The sequence below is a fragment of the Micromys minutus genome (genome assembly GCF_963924665.1).
Source record: "Micromys minutus genome assembly, chromosome: 25".
Lineage (NCBI taxonomy): Eukaryota > Metazoa > Chordata > Mammalia > Rodentia > Muridae > Micromys > Micromys minutus.
The window spans coordinates 5485999-5502280 of record NC_137960.1 but is presented as its reverse complement, the minus strand read 5'-3'; positions in this window follow the sequence as shown (position 1 = coordinate 5502280).

The following is a 16282-nucleotide window of genomic DNA, read 5'->3' as shown; positions in this document are numbered from 1 at the left end:
CATATCTTAAAGGAAGAAAGAATGACCCAGCCATGGGCTACATACCTGAGATTCCAGCATGTGGGAAATTAAGGCAGGAGGATTAGAGAATTCAAGGCTAGCCTGAGGTGTAGTCAGAACTCACTTATTTGTGTGTTTTAAGTATTTCTTTATTCTAATTACGTGCTTATGTGTGTGTGTGTGTGTGTGTGTGTCTTCGAGTGTGTGTGTCTGTGTGTGTCTCTGTGTGTGTGTGTCTCTCTGTGTGTGTGTGTCTGTATGTGTGTCTGTGAATGTGTGTCTCTGTGTGTGTGTCTGTGAGTGTGTTCCTCTGTATGTGTGTGTCTCTGTGTGTGTCTGTGAGTGTGTGTCTGTGTGTGTGTGAGTGTGTGTCTGTGTGTGTGTGTCTCTGTGTGTGTGTGTCTGTCTGTGTGTCTGTGAATGTGTGTCTCTGTGTGTGTGTCTGTGAGTGTGTGTCTCTGTGTGTGTGTGAGTGTGTGTGTGTCTGTGAGTGTGTGTCTGTGATTGTGTCTCTGTGTGTGTGTGTCTGTGAGTGTGTGTCTCTGTGTGTGTCTCTCTCTGTGTGTGTCTGTGAGTGTGTGTGTGTCTGTGTGTGTGAGTGTGTGTGTGTCTGTGAGTGTGTGTCTGTGATTGTGTCTCTGTGTGTGTGTGTCTGTGTGTGTCTCTGTGTGTGTGTGAGTGTGTGTGTGTCTGTGAGTGTGTGTCTGTGTGTCTGTGTGTGTGTGTCTGTGAGTGTGTGTCTCTGTGTGTGTGCACGGATCTGTCGGCTTGCAGGTTCTACAGTCACATCCAGTTTTGAGCTGCCTGATGTGGTTGCTAGGGATTGATCCCAGGGCTCTGGAAAAACACCAATAAGTGCTTTCAATGGTTCAGTCACTTCCCCAAACCATAGAACTCACCTTAAGAAAACAAAAATAAAAACAGGGGCTGGAGAGATGGCTCAGAGGTTAAGAGCACTGACTGCTCTTTCAGAGGTCCTGAGTTCAAATCCCAGCAACCACATGGTGGCTTACAACCATCTGTAATGAGATCTGATGCCCTCTTCTGGTGTGTCTGAAGACAGATACAGTGAACTTATATAAATAAAACATATAAATCTTTAAGAAAAAATTCTCACCAAAATAAAGGAAGAAGAAAGAAGAACAAAGCCTCTGGAATTAGGCCAAGGGGTTCTGAGGTGTGGGTGCAGGTGAGGTGGAAGTACACGAACTTGGGGCTTGAGTATGAGATGTGGGTTTGGGGATGTGGGTTTGGGGTACATGGTTAGGGGATGGGAGTATGAACTTGTATGCTGAGAGGATGGAGGTGAGAGAGAAGCAGAACCCTGTGCTGAGGACTAGGGCTTTTTGGGAGGATATGGTGGGCTCCAAGTACTCATGGTATGTGGTCCTCCTGCATTTCCTCAGCATGTTCTAGAAAAGACCCATGCTGGGACTTCCCAACAGTGCTCGGTTTTGAACTTCCCTTGGGTGCTAGGGCAGGTTCCCTACATCAGACGTTCCATCTGCAACAGTCGGACGAGCTGTATGGTCCAGCCATGTCCAGGCACTGTGGAGAAGGTCTTTCTGAGCCGGTGTGGATAAATCTCCACCTTCAGCAGTCTGGAGGCCGTCCAGAGATGCTGGCCCTCAAGCTGCTGAGCGAACTCTCCCTCCTTCCCTCTGTGGGTGCCACTAGTCACGGGTGTTTCAGTTTTAACTGTATATGCCAGGCGTGAGGGCGCACGTCTTTAATCCCAATTCTCAGTAGGCAGAGGCAGGAGGATCTCAGAGTTCAAGGCCAGCCTGGTCTACAAAATGAGTTCCAGGACAGCCAGTACTACACAGAGAAACCCTGTTTCAAGAAACAAAACAAAACAAAAATTACTAAAGCAAGCTTAATTGTTTTTGTTTTTTTCCTTTTTTTTTTTTTTTTTTTTCTGTTTTGTTTTGTAACTCAAAACTTAAACCGGACTGAAGAGATGAAGAGATGGCCCAGCGGTTAAGAGCACTGTCTGCTCTTCCAGAGGTCCTGAGTTCAATTCCCAGCAACCACATGGTGGCTCACAGCCATCTATAATGGGATCCGATGCCCTTGTCTGGTGTCTGAAGATAGCTACAGTGTACTCACATACATAAAGTAAATAAATTAAATCGTTAAAAACAAACAAGCCAAAAACCGTAAACCAGGCTGTCCTTGCTTGAACTCAGAGATCCACTTGCCTCTGCCTTCCAAGTACTAGAATAGCTCCAAGTTTAGTTCTTCATGGTACCAGCCACCCAGGCGCTGGACAGGTCCCTCTACTCGCCAGTGACTGGCTTAACACTAGGCAGGCACAGGATGTTTCCATCGGCTCAGGGGACTCCAGTGCACTGCGATTTGGCGAAGACGAGGGAAAACCCCAAGTGGATTTGTTTGTTTATACTCTGAGTGTTCTTTATAGGGGCAGGAGCAGCGGAGGAAGGCAAGGCCACCTGGCAGGCCAGTGTCCTCTGCATGGTCACAGAGGGAGGTTGGGCGTGGGTAGCACCGGGTCAGGAGAGGTGCTGGCTGGCAAAGTGAACCTTCAGTGTGCCAACTCTGGGCCCAGATAGGACAGAGGTGGGAAGGACGGGTGGAGGCGTGAATGTCAGAGGACAGAGCTGCCTGCAGTGAGCAGTTGAGTAATGGCAGAAGGCACCGGGAAGAGGCTGCCGTGGTCCTCTTCTCAATATATCGTTATCTGACCTGTTTAATCGGCGACTCACCTGTGCTCGTCTGTTCTCAGATACAAATTCCAAATCCGAGCTGCAATTACAGGGTATTATTGTCTGGGTACAAGTGCTGGCTGACAGCATCGTGGGTGGGTGCTAGGCCCAGATCCATGTACACCATAGACTGGTATGTTGTGAGCCAGGCTCTGCAGGTGGGCAGGATCCACAGGCACCTGAGGTGCCATGTGTGTGGGGGCTGAGGGGCTGGGGTGGGTGTGTGTGTGTGTGTATGCACTCCTTCCTCGAAGGCTCACTGAGGCAAGCCTGACCCCAGAGTTTTGTTTTAAAGAATTATTTTATGCATCTGAGTACACTGTAGCTGTCTTCAGACACACCAGAAGAAGGCATCAGATCCCATTACAGATGGCTGTGAGCCACCATGTGGTTGCTGGGAATTGAACTCAGGACCTCTGGAAAAGCAGTCAGTGCTCTAACCACTGAGCCATCTCTCCAGCCCCTCTGTCTCTCCCACCCAGTTCTTTCTCCAATACTTTCAAAACAAAGATTAGAGCTTAGTGTGGAGACACACAACCGAAATCCCAATATGGTTGAGCATGGAAGATCAGGAGTCCAAGGCTAGTTAGACTCGGCTGCATAACCAGGGAGGCCTGCCTGGAATATGATAGACCCTTGGTCAGTTCTTGGTGAGATCGAAGCAGACTTTGAAATGTGTTTGCTACATTTGATTTGGTGTTTAAACTCATTCCTGGATTTAAAAAAAAAAAAAAAAAAAGCCAGGTTTGTAGTAAGATGAGTTGGAGGCCGGAAAATGGTGGCCAAGAATACTCACTACTCTTCTTTGAGGACTTTGTTTACTTCCCATCCCCCACATCAGGCAGCACTCAACAGCTCCCTCTTTTGGCTTCTGAGCATGTCTACACACACACACACACACACACACACACACACACACACACGCACACGGTGCACACACACTCAAACACAGGCAGATACACAAAAATATATCTCTTTCAGAAATGTTCTCGAAGACTTTTTTGTTGGGCTGGAGAGATGGCTCGGTGGTTAGAGCACTGACTGCTCTTCCAGAGGTCCTGAGTTCAATTCCCAGCAACCACATGGTGGCTCACAGCCATCTGTAATGGAATCTGAGACCCTCTTCTGGTGTGTCTGAAGACATAGTGTACTCATATAAAATAAATCTTTAAAAAAGACTTTTTTTTTTCAAGACAGAGTTTCTCTGTGTAGCACTGGCTGTCCAGAAACTCACTCTATAGACCAGGCTGCCCTCACACTGACAGATCCACCTGCCTTTGCCTCCCAAGTGCTGGGACTAAAGGCACACACCAACACTGTTTGAAATGATTGCTTTAATTTAGGCTTCATTGGGAAGTAGAATCTATCACAAGACCATGGTTAGGAAGCCAATTTATCTGCTACATATTGGTTTGTTTGGAATATTCTATTTCTCTCAAGCTTAATTTTATTTTATTTTGAGTTCTAATGCATGAAAAGAAAAACAGATAAAATCTTGCTGGGCAGTGGTGGAACGCGCCTTTGATCCCAGCACTGGGGAGGCAGAGGCAGGTGGATCTCTGTGTTTATGGCCAGCCTGGTCTACATAATGAGTTACAGGATAGCCAGGGCTACACAGAGAAGCTCTCTCCTTAAAAACTATAAACAAATAAACATCTAAAACATAGAAAAAGAAAAAAAAGCTACATGTTTTTGTTATAGCGTCTGCTGGACACTTTTCTACACATGTATATGCATGTACCTGTGTGGAGCCTCCAGCCCTTCAGACGGCAGGGTAGTCCAGGGTCTAGAAGTTTCTCTCCCCTGCCCCTTAGGGCATTAATCCTGACCTGAGGCAGCTGCGGCTCAGACTTCCCCCGGCAGCTAGCTTTGTCTAGTCTTGCACTCCATATAAGTGGGGGCATACTGCATGGAGAACATATGTCTGGGTCCTATTTTTTTTTAATTAACCTTTGTTTTATTTTATGTATATGGGTGTTTTCCCTGTATGTACATGTGTGCATCGTGAGTATTCAGTACTCTGAGGAGTTACAGATACTTGTGAGCAAACCCCAACTGTCTGATTTTTTGAGATGTAGGGGTACCTGTACTTAGAGGTCTGTTGCCTCAGCTTCCTGGAGCATTGTCACACTTAGCTGGTTTTCCTTTTCTTTCCTTTTTTTTTCCTTTTCTCCCTCACTCTTAACACATAGCCCCTGTTGGCTTCAGGCTTGCCACGTAACCATGGTAATTTTTGAACCTGAGATTTCCCTGCCTCAGCTTGCTCTCAATATCAGAACTGCAGGTGTGCGTCACACGGCCTGGATTTCATCCCCCACAAGTCTTGTGCATGCGTGAGAAAAAGAAACTGGGAGTGAGGGGAGACGGAGGGGGGGGTCTCACTTTGAAACCCCTGGCTGGTTTGGACCAGCCCTATTTGTTCTGGAACAGAGCACTTCCTGTTTCTGTCTCCTGAGTACAGGAATTGAAGGTGCCACCACTCCTGGCCTCAGTTTCTTTGGAAGGATGATACAGGGCCTGATGTAGTCCAGGCTGGCCTCAAACTTATTATATAGATAGTTCTGACAGGCCTTGAGTTTCTGATCCTCCTGCCTCAGCCTCCCAAGTGGTGAGAGTCACAGGCATGGACCACTGTGACTGGCAGGCTCATCCTTTTTTTTTTTTTTTTTTTTTTTTTTTGAAGGAGAAATTTCATAGATTTCTTCATATCCATAACCCTTCTCCTGAGTTCCTGGAGCCAGGGAGGGTTTCAGAAGTAGGAATCATTCACCCTGTAGAGAGAGCATCAGGTGACTGTATTAATGGCCAGGTTGGTTCCGGGACCGCGCTGGGCAAACACAGAGAGCTTTCTGAGCAAGGTCTATGAATATTCACGTGCAGAGAGATGTTTTTTATATTACAGTGCCTGTAAATAACCTCACCTCAGTACAGGTCCATTTTCTTGCCAACTGAGTTCACTTGAGGTCAAGCTTTGTGGCCAAGCACTTTGTGATAACGTGTGCCTGTGCCTTATCTAGCCCAAGACTTCCAAAGCCTCCCAGAATTTCGAAATTGAGAATAAAGGATGGTTTATAGCAGGACCTGTTAGTTTGAGTCGACTCTGTGACCCTCCTCCATGGAAAACAAACATTAACTGGGTACTTTACCCACCCTTCCCCCTCCTCCATCCCCGCCCCCACCCCGGGTTTCATAAACACGGGACAGTACCCTATAGATGTCACAAATATGGCTCCATACGATGATGGGAGTCAGCCAAAGCCCATGGGAGTGTGGCCTGAGTCCTGGACAGAGCTGCCACTCACAGGACTCCATTCCTATGCTGTGCCTACACATGGGTGTTCTAGACTGACTCACTGCCGCCAAGTAGTCAAAACGGAGTGCTTAACAGAGCTTGTTCACTTGCATGAGGTCCTGGGTTCCATTCCCACCCAGCACATGAGAAAAGAAGGAACAGGGGAGGGGGGAGAAGAGAGAAAGGAAGCAAACAAGTCAAGCTGATATGTATTTCTTTTCTTTTTTTAACATTTATTTATTATATTTATATGAATACACTGTAGCTGTCTTCAGACACACCAGAAGAGGGCATGAATCCCATTACAGATGGCTGTGAGCCACCATGTGGTTACTGGGAATTGAACTCAGGACCTCTGGAAGAGCAGTCAGTGCTGTTAGCTGCTGAGCCATCTCTCCAGCCCTGGTGTGTATTCCTTTAAGACCAACAACTCAGTAGGCTGAGTCAGAAGAATCAGAGTCAAAAAAAGCCTTTCTTTCTTTCTTTCTTTCTTTCTTTCTTCCTTCCTTCCTTCCTTCCTTCCTTCCTTTCTTTCTTTCTTTCCTTTCTTTCTTTCTTTCTTTCTTTCTTCCTTCCTTCCTTCCTTCCTTTCTTTCTTTCCTTCCTTTCTTCTCTCTTGTTTGTTTGATGTGTTTTGTTTGTTTGTTAAAGACAGGGTTTCTCTGTGTAGCCCTGAAGGTCTTGTAGCCCAGGCTGGCCTTGACTCCTTTCTTTTCCCTAGTCACTAGGTGGCTCCTAGTCCTAGCAGGTAACAGAGATTGGACTTAGGTCATTAGTTTTGGTGACAAGCACCTGTACCAGCTTAGTTAAATGTGTCTGTCCTTTACTTCACAAAACTACTACCCAGACTTGAACTTGCTATCCTCCTGCCTCAGCCACCTCATCCCACTGGGCCTGGTTTATGTTTATACTGGTTCATGGTTTCTGTGATTAGGGGAAAGGGAAACAACCACCCCACTTGTTAGGAAAAGGCTGAGGGACAGACAGCTGCACGGTCTTCACCACTCCTGAGCCTTGAGGAGAGTGACTGTCCCCAACCCCCTGCCAAAACCAAGGTCTTATTAGGCAGAGCGTCCCGGCTCGGTTTCTAGCAGGAATCCTTCCCCGAGCATCCCTCCTCCCTCTTTCACCCGTGGCCAGCTGCAGCCTGCTCTCTCCTGGGGCCCTCCCTTCGCCTTGGTAGCGGCGGCCCAGGCCAGGCTACACATATGTACCTCGTTAGAGGCGGCCAGCACCAAAGCCGGCACATCTGGCTGCGGCGAGACAAAGTGCACCGCGGGGCAGCGAAGGGGAAGGGGCACGTCAGGACAGGGCCGCCGGGTCCGCTGACATCTGGACGGCGGAGGGTGGCCGGTGACCGGCTGCAGGCGTTGTGCTAGGCAGCCTGGCCCAGGCCCCTCAGTACGGCAGAGCTGAGCTGTCGCTGGCTGGCCTTCCCCACCTGTAAGCTTTGGAGGCTGAGGCTTGCAGAGGACGGAGGGACCGGTACTCTGCCGCTTGGGGAGGCTTGAGCCAGGGGACTGCTTTGGGGAACGGAAGACCTGTGGATCTCTCCTGGGCTCCTAGATGCCCGCAGGCCCCGTGTTGTGTCACGTGTCGGATTCAGGGCCTGAGAGGCTCAGGGTCTGCAGTTTGTCAGTTCTTGCCTTCAGGCTGCCGCAGCTGCTCCTAAGGTCCTCTCTGAAGTTGGCCAGAGATGAAAGTCACTGACCAATGAAAGGCCAGAAAGCAACAGACCAGCCCCAGTCCTTCCCTCTGGAGCTGTGGTCCTCACTAAGTCTCTCCTGGAAGGAACCCGTTTTCATAGGAACCGCCAGCTCCCCCCAGCCTGTGGTCCCCAACTCCCACTCCCATCCCTGTCCCTGCCCACTGCAGTGGCTAGAAAGAAGACTAGCCATTAGGCTAGCAGCTCAGAGATGAGAGCATCCAGCGCCAGCGCTCAAGCTTCTCATTATAGAACAGAATCCCACCCCTTCTCCGAGACAGGATCTCATGTGAGTCAGTCTGCCCTTGGACTCGCTGTGTAACCCAGGCTACCCTTGAATTCCTGAGCCTCCCAAGTGCTGGGATTACAGGCATGTGCAACTATATCTAGTTTTAGGGTGGAACTTCTTACAAAATGATTTTAACTTCTGTGATAAAATTAATCAAAGGAAGGGCTGGAGAGATGGCTCGGGGGTTAAGAACACTGACTGCTCTTCCAGAGGACCTGGGTTCCATTCCCAGCACCCACATGGTGGGCATCCATCTGTAACTCTAGTCCCAGAGGATCCAACACCCTCTTCTTGGCCTTTATGGAGGCAGAAATATCAGATGTTCAAGGGCATCCTGGCTTCTGGGATACATAAGACTGTCTCAAAAATAAAGACTATTTATAAAAGACTCTGTAAAAGAGATATAGTGTTACTACATACATAAAAGGAGGTGTTGTTTTATAGTTTTCTTTTGGGGATAATTTGTTTTTTGAGATATGGTCTTATGTTATGTTGCCCTGGCTCCCCTGAATCTTGCTATTTAGACCAGGCTGGCTTCAAACTCAGAGAGATCCACCTGTCTCTGCCCCCTGACTGCTAGAATCAAAGGCATACACCACCACATACAACTCCACTTTTTTTTCTAGAAGCAGTGTCTTGCAGTATAGATTGGGTTGACTCAAAACTCACCAGTTAGCCCAGGCTAGCCCTGAAAGGGTGGCAATCCCCCTGCCTCAGCCTCCCAAGTGTTGGGATTCTAAGCACAAATCCAATCACTAGTGCTTGGTTAATTTTCGATTTATAGGAAAGTGGCAGAGATTTCCTCTAAACCCTTTGCCCGCCCTCTTCCTCAAAGATTAGTGTGTTACATAACTAGGGTACAGTTGCCAAAGTTAAGAAATTAACCTTGGCACAGAACCATAAACTAAACCAGACCTTTCCTGTCACCGTTTCCCCCAATATATCTGTGGCTTAACGCTTGCTAATTATCCACATTAGGAAATTAGGAAAATTATACGTATATATTTTTTTCTCTTATCCTAGAACTTAGGGTATTTTGGATATGGAAGCAGAAAAATCAGTAGTTCAAGATCAACCTCAGCTGTGTTCATATACATAAACCCACACTCAGAAACACACACACACACACACACACACACACACAATGAAACATCCCAAAGCCTTAAAGAATCAGAGCAGGAAAATTCTTTTCTAGCATGTCCGTCTCTAGGTTTGTTCCCCAGCACTGCCAAAAGGAAAAGAAAAGAAAATTTAAGATAAATAAAAATAAAATTTAAATCTAAGTCTTTGAGGCCAGGAGTAGTGACACATACTCCTACTCCTAGCATTTGAGAGGCAGAGGCAGATCTCTGTGGGTTTGAGGCCAGCCTGATCTATATATAGTGAGTTCCAAGCCAGCCAGGGATACACTGGGAGACCCTGTCTCAAAACAGAAGACAAAAACCTGTCTTTGAAAGGGCACGGGCCTATGCACTCCGAGCACATTCTCCATTTGGACAGCAGCTTGTCCCTGGAAGAGTTCATGTTCCCCTCAGACTCCATGAAACCCAGAGAAAGCTACCCAGAAAACTGCTGCATTCAAATTGTTCCAAACTGCCTACTTACTTATAAAAGGTTTATCTGATAGATTTAATCTGCCTCTGTTTGAGTGTGTGTGTGTGTGTGTGTGTGTATGCATGTGAGTACAGGTGCCCTTGGAGGCCAGCAGAGGGCGTCAGATCTCTTGGGCCTGGAATCCTATGTGATTGTGGGTTGCTTTGTGGGTGCTGGGGAGCAAACTGTGCTCTTTTGTAAGATCAGCGCATGCCTTTAACTGCTGAGCCACCTCTCAGCTCCCTCCTCACATATTTTTGACAACAGAATCGGGTACCAGTTGTTAAGTTTAAGATGAATAGTCAGCCGGAGGGCTCAGCGTGTAGAGGCACCTCCTGCCAAGGCCGATGACCCAAGATTGATCCTTGAAACCCACACAGCAGGAGGAAAGAGCTGATTCCTGCAAGTTGCCCTCTAACCTCCACGTTCATGCTGTGGTACTCGCACACACGCCCCCAACCCCATTGCCACTGCCCCTTGCCACCCCCCAAAGAGATTAAGTGTAGAAACATTTCCTAAGGTCAAATAAGAGCAGTTTACAGTTTTAGTTTCTCAACTGCACCCGTCAGGTTTTGAGCTCCTGACAGTCACTGCGGCCTTTGGCTACTGGCCACCACGTTGGTCAGCTCAGGTCTAAATGAGCTCCTGTATTAGGCTCTAGTCACTTTTGGAGCCTAAGCCTGTTCCAGGAGCAATCCAATCTGTTTTATTTTATTGATTTGGTGTGTGTGTGTGTGTGTGTGTGCGCGCGCGTGTGTGCACACACTGCAACTGTGCCACCGAAGAATAGAAGACCCCTTGATGACTTAGTTCTGACACATGGGTCCCAGGGATAAAATTTAGGTCATCAGGCTTGGCAGCAAATAACTTTCTTCACTCAACCATCTGGACAGACTCACCTTGCTGTCTGAGGCGGGGTGTCTCAGGATGGATCTGAGGCACATCTATTAAGCATGCTGAGCTGCCCACTGAGCTCCTGATGTCCCCCTGAATTTGACTTTGGGATTACAGGCATGCGTTGCCATAGCTGGCATTACCTGGGTGCTGGGATTTGAACTCTGGTCCTCCCGACTCTGTGGTCAGCACTTCCTAAATGAGCTATCTCCCCAGTCCTGCTGTTGTTGTTGCTGCTGAGACATGGTTTCATATAGCCCAGGCTATGTCAGAATTCAGTACGTAAGCTGGAATGAGCCGGAACTTCTGATCTACCAGCCTCTGTACTAAATGCTGAGATTTCAAGGCCAGGCATGAGCCACCAAAGCCTGTTTTAAGCAGACCCCAAAAACCACACTACCAACAGAACCATCTCATCATCCTATCCCTGGCTCTCTTTTCTCGTTCTCTGACGGGGTTACGGTCAGGTACCGAAAAGTTTAACTTTTTTTTTTTTTTTTTTAATGTTGTCTTCCTTTGCAGTTCTAAGAATCAAACCGGAGGCCTGGATAAGCGCTCTCCCACTGAATGGCACAGCCCTTGACATTTTAGAATGATTCAAATCAAGGCTATTTGGCCGCCTCTCACCTTTCACAAGGCAGCCAGAACTAGCCTGTTCTCAAAGAGCAGAGACGAGAGGGGGCTGTCTTTTCTATTCATAGGGCACGTGGGAGCTCTCGTGGAGTTAGTAATATTTGTGCCCACAGGTTGGGACACCCTCTCCCAGTCTTGAGCTACCTAGGAAACCTAATTAATTATGGAACTACCGAGCATGGTTGAATTAATATAGAATCAAGGCTGAGGGAGTTAGGTGTCTCGGGGGATGTTCATGACAAGCTGTGAGGTGCTCTGGTGAGTCACCACTGCTCTTTAAGAGGACACAGTTGCCTCCCTGGAGGCAGTAAGGCCACCTGTCTCTCGTCAGGTTCCCTCTTCCCCCAGGCAGGGCTGGGCAGCCCTCTCCTCTTCCCTGGCTCCCATGAGAGACTGTACTGTTCTGTTCACCCCTGCTCCCTATCACAACATAACTTCCCCAACAGCAGTCCACTTCCCAGACTGAACCGGGTATCTGCTGATGGTGCTGCAGAGCAGATGGGCCCTGGGGACATCTCTCTTTCTCTCTAGAGTCCTTCTGGGAAGGTTTCCTGTGGTTAAGCCCAGAGGCTCACACAGGCTCTGCCCTCCCCGTTCCAGCCTCCGTACAGGCAGAAAGGCCAAGGTCTGCAGAGAGGGCAGATATTCATGGTACCCCTTCCTTCCCTGTGCCGTGTTCTAGGCCAGGACTCTTGACATCTTTCAGCCTGCCCAGGAGTCCAAACAAGGTTGGACATGGCAGTACATACTTTTTAATACATTTGAAACAGGCAGATCTCTGTGAGTTCAAAGCCAGCCTGGGGCTACAGAGTGAGACCCGGTGTCAAAATAAAAATTAGTAATGATGTTCAGTAAGTTTGAAGTCATCCTCAAGTTCATAGTGAGTTCAAGGCCAGCCTATGTTACAAGAGACTCTAAGGCCAAACCAAACAAAAACCAACACACACACACACACACACACACACACACACACACACACACACACACACAAATCAAATAGACTCAACAAGCTGAGACCCAGAGAATGAAATCAGAGGCCCGTTCATTCTCAAAGAGTGGGCTTCTGCTCACAGGCCTCTGGGACCTGTGTCCTCCCCAGACATCACGGAGGGCCCCACTGTGGGAAACCCAGACCCATTGTGGCCACCACCCAACAAGGACAGAAGCCTCGTAGGAAAGCTCAGCTCCAAAGGTAGGAAGCTAGGGAGGGACCCCAGGTGACACAAAACAACTCTTTTGAAGGGGTTACCCAGATACCTTCTCTAGTCCTTGGAAGCTGACATCAGAGTCACCTACAGTCATTGCCTCCCTAGTCCTGATGTCCCTTCAGCATTCCGGCCTTTACTTCTGTATTCTTGCTCACTAACTTCTCCCATGGCCACTGTGGCCAGCTATGTCCTTAGCATCCTCAGCTGTAGTGGGGAATGGGACCCTGCTGGCTTGGAAAGTCATTGTCCAGTACAGAAGATCTCTTGGTGTGGTTTAATGGTCCTTCCCCAGGCCTACTCAGCTTGTAAATAGATACCTCCTGTCATGACAAACCCTGGCTTGGTGGCTAGGGTGCGGCTCACAAACCTAGCATCAGAGGGAGTGTCTGTGGGCGTGGCAGGTGCAGCTCACCCCCAAAGAGAGCAGCAGCCACCATTCCTTCATCCAGGAGAACTATTTTTGTACAGTGAAGATATCCCTAATGCAGTTAACATAGACGGTTACTGGCACCTGCCTATGGCTGCCACCTCATCTCACAAGCTGCTGCAGGAGGGACAGCTGCAGGTCCAGTGTTCCCCAAGGCCTCTCAAGTGGAGGATACCCCCTTCTCTCCATCCTGTGCATGTGAGTGTTCATGTCGTTAGACTAATCCTTAGCCCCGTGGTTCAGCCTACTCTCAACATGTCCTTCAGAGGGCGGTCACCAAAACACGGAGCAGTTAGTTGAGCTCAGAGCCAGTATGTGTGTGTGCAGGGCACAGGGCTGCGTCCCGGAAGAGAGGAGCTCTCTGGGATAGGGTGTGTAGATTGATATTATGTGGTCATGGGGCTGGAGAGATGCCGCCACCGTTGAGAGCATGCTCCACTCTTGCAGAGGACCCAGGATCAATTCTCAGCACCCACATGGTAGCTTACAACTACCTACCTGTAAGTCCAGCTCCAGGGCCACCTGTATGCCTGTGGACACACACACACACACACACACACACAATCTAAAACAACCTTTTAAATGACATGACCAAAGAACTATGTCTCAGCTGGTAGATGGTATGTACAAATTCCCGGGGGCTTCATCCTTGACACCACATAAGCCTAGAGTGGTACCCCATGTCTGTGATCCTAGCACTTGGGAGATAGAAGCCCAAGGGTCAGAAAGGGTCAAGGCCATCCTTGATGACTTAGTGAGTTCTAGGTCAGCCTGGGCCACACTAGCTTGAGTTTTCAAAGAAGGAAATGAAAAAAGAATGCCGGCATGGGTTATCCGAGTGTCTAGGAATGTGTTTTTATACGGGGATCATAACTCACATAAAGGATCTGAAGATGTGTGAATATTTCTTTTTTGGAGGCACTATTTCCATGTCTTATTAAAAACTTGGTTCTGGGTTTCCAGTGTATGTCTTCCCCCTTGCCCAACGAGCCCATTACCACCCCAGCCACCTCCTTGGTCTTAAATGGTGCATGGGCACACATGTGCATATATGTGCATGTGTGTGGTGTGTACATGTATGTGTAGATGTGTGTGGTGTGTATGGCTATGTTGTGTATTCTGTGTATATGCATGTGTGTGCATGCATGTTCATGTGTATGTGGTGTGTGCATGTGGAAGTACATATGTATGTGGTGCATGCACGTGTGTGTGCACATGTGTGTGCGTGGTGTGTATGTATGTGTGCTGTGTGTCTGTGTGTGCATACATATTTGTGTGTGGTGTGTGTGCATCTGCGTCCATGTAAATCTACGTGCATGTGTATGTGTGTGGTCAATCAGCATAATAACCAAGATTTTATTTCTCTTCTGGAACACACTAGCTCCAATCTCCTCTTATGGGAAGAAAAGGAACCTTCCAGAATTCTCTATCAGTATAGCTCTCTGCAAAACCCACAGGAAAAAAGAATAGGGCAATGATGAGGGGTTGGAGGGAGAGCATATGAGCATTTGGTTTAGTCTTTAACTATTTCCTTAACTTTTTTTTATTTACTCACTTCATTTTGTGCATGTGTGCATGTTTTGCTTGAATATATGTCTGTGCACCACACTGTGTGGTGCACACCAAGGCCACAACTGGAATCAGTTGCAGTGTGGGTGCTGTTAACAGAACTGGGTCCTGTGGAAGACCAGCCCTGCTCTTACTCGCTGAGCTCCAGCTTTTCTCTTTTAGCTTCTGTACTTTATTGGGTTGAAAAAAGACAGCACATGGGTGGTGGGTGGTGTTTTGTATATATGTGGGGTTTTGTTTTGTTTTTGTTGTTTGTTTGTTTTGGGTAATCCTCATTTTGAACACAAGGTCCTTCTGTGAACAGGAGGGGAAAAAAACTCATAATTAGGGAACCAAATAGATGTGGTTGGCCACTGGGTGGCCATCCTGTTGCCCCCTTCTGCAAAGTGCCAGTCACAACCACCACTCCGGGCCAGAGTCCCAGGGTGGAGAACACAGGGCAGAGACCCAGGTGGACTTGGTTCCCAGCCTCTCCTCACTGACCCCTGGGGACAGCAGACACACTGGGCTCGTACCACCTCGTGGCCTGGTGTCCCTAGTCTGACCCTATTGGTGCTTGCTGCCAGGGCTCCTTGCTTAGCTGGACTGCAGCCTGACCTTTCTGATCCAGACCAGCCATTTTCTGGGCCTGGCAACGGTACAGTGTGGCACTTGTAGGCTTTTCCGGGCACTCAGGGCCAGCCCTCCATCTGGAGAAGATGACTCCTGCCCTCTGGGTCAGGAACCCACCTTAGTTTACATGGCCTTGGGTTGTAACACCAGGCCAGGTGGACACAGGGTTCCCAGCCCTGACTTTACAAGGCCACCCTGATGTTAGTGTCCCGAGACACCTGGAGTCAGTGCCGGTCTCTCACGTCTGGCCATTGCTACCCCAGTGGCGTGACCTTACCTGTGTCCTTTGGAGGGTCATTGTGGAGCTGGTGCTCCCCACATACACCCCACCCCAGGAAAATAGGAGACAGGAGCAGCCCACACCTGTGCTGTGAAATCACTTTAGGAGATAAAATGTGTTCTGTGGGTTGTTTTGGTGTCAAAAGATCCATTTTGAGGTGGCAGATGTGACTCTGTTGGTAGAGTTCTTGTCTATGTTCGTGTTCGAAGCCTTGGGTTTCATCCCTGGAATCATATACATTGGGCACAATGACAGGAGCCCTGTGAATCCCCTAGCCTTGAGGAGTTCAAAACAATCTTTACCTATATACCAACCCTTGTCTTCACACACACACACACACACACACACACACACACACACACACAGCAGGGGCTTGTGGATCTGTGACCAAGGAACTTAGGAAACAAAGCATTTGGGTCTGGAGAGATGGCTCAGTGGTTAGAGCACTGTCTCCTCTTCCAGAGGTCCTGAGTTCAATTCCCAGCAACCACATGGTGGCTCACAACCATCTGTGATGGGATCTGATGCCCTCCTCTTCTGGTGTGTCTGAAGACAGCTACAGTGTACTTATAATAAATTAATGAATAAATAAATAAATAAATAATGTTTCTGGTCAAAGCCCTCGGAGACCTACCAAGGGGCTACTGTTCCTCGGCTCCCTTCTTCTCCTGGATTCCTGTGGCTCTCTAGTTGGGAGGAGTCCCACATTAATCTGTCATTTTGCACCTCTCAATGAAAATGTCTCAGAGACAGTGAAAGATTGTCCTTAGGCTTTGAAACCATCCTGGTGCCTACCGTAGCCCAGAGAACTTGTGGGTGGCTTAGAGCTCAAACAGAAGACACTGGTCAGCAGGAGGGCTGGCTGGCTTTTGCTGCAGAAGCAACAGGGCTGGCTTTGGCTGTAGCCATCACCTGGGGATCATTGGGAGGTCCAGAGTCCTCTGCAGGTAACCAGGTGCCACTCAGCCAGCCTCTGCTTTCCCTTGGAGGTCTTCAGGCATACCTGTCCTGGTAGGTCTGGATGGGCATGTGACCTGGGGCAGCAGAGCCCTCC